The following is a 1,325-nucleotide window of genomic DNA, read 5'->3' as shown; positions in this document are numbered from 1 at the left end:
AGCTCAAGGCTAGCACTCTACCACTTGAGCCACAGCACCACTTCCGGCTTTTTTCTTTTTTGCTTATGTGGTGCTCAGGAATCGAACCCAGGGCCTCATGCATGCAAGGCAAGTGCTCTACCACTGAGCCACCTTCTCAGCCCCCATCTTTGTATTTTTCTAGTATCTTCATCAATGTCCATTTTCAAAACCCTAATACTACTTAAGGAGATCCCCACATTGGTGGAAGTATAAGCTTGCAAACAAAAGGCCTCAGCATTTCTTTCCCTTTGCTGCCCTCTGCTGGTTTAAATGGGCTTTAATGTAGATTCCCATCCATAGATTTGTGATCCCAACTTCGCTTATCTTGCTCATTTTATCTGTTCATTTCTATGGAGTTGAAAATAATGATTAAGCCTAATTTTTTTTGTTTTTATTATTTGTATTGTATTGGGGTTTGAACTCCCAGGCCTCAAGATTGCTATGTAAGCTCCTTACATGAGCCAACTCTTTGTTGTGTTTATTTTTCAGCTAGGGTCTTGTGTTTTTACTCTGGCTGGCCAGAGATATGGCCTGAGAGCAACATCTTATTGCTATACTTCCATATAGCTGGGATCATAAGTGAACCATTACATCTGGCTTGTCAAGTAAGATTGGATTTCACTAACTTTTTGACCTGGTTGGCCTCAACTAAACTGTGGTTTTGATCTCTGCTTTCCTAGTAGCTGGGATTATAGGAATAAGCTACTGTGCCTGGCCCTAAGACTTTTTAAACCTTTTCACAGCACTGTTGTGTGTGTGTGTGTGTGTGTGTTTGTGTGTGTGTGTGTGTGTGTGTGTGTGTTCACCCTTTTTTATGTATATATGGCTCTAGTTAATACTGTATTTCTCAAATGCTTTCCACCAACATTCAAAATGAATATCTGAAACTATTAACTACAGACTCCATGTCATGCCACTGCTCCATAAACCTCAGTATGCTCTAGTCTGTGTTCTTTATCTTCCTTTTCTTTGTTTTTTTGTTTTTGTTTTTGTTTGTTTTGGTCCGATCGTGGGGCCTGAACTCTGGACCTGGGCGCTGTCCCTCAGGTCTTCAGCTCAAGGCTAGCACTCTACCACTTGAGCCACAGCGCCACTTCCGGCTTTTTTCTTTTTGCTGATGTGGTGCTGAGGAATTGAACCCAGGGCCTCATGCATGCAAGGCAAGCGCTCTACCACTGAGCCACCTTCCCAGCCCCTATCTTCCTTTTCTTTTCTTTTTTTTTTGTCGGTCGTGGGGCTTGAACTCTGGGCCTGGGTGCTGTCCCTCAGCTCTTCAGCTCAAGGCGAGCGCTCTACCACTTGAG

Source organism: Dipodomys ordii, unplaced genomic scaffold (assembly GCF_000151885.1).
Source record: "Dipodomys ordii isolate 6190 unplaced genomic scaffold, Dord_2.0 Scaffold110, whole genome shotgun sequence".
In the NCBI taxonomy this organism is placed as follows: Eukaryota; Metazoa; Chordata; class Mammalia; order Rodentia; family Heteromyidae; genus Dipodomys; species Dipodomys ordii.
This window is presented reverse-complemented; position numbering follows the sequence as displayed.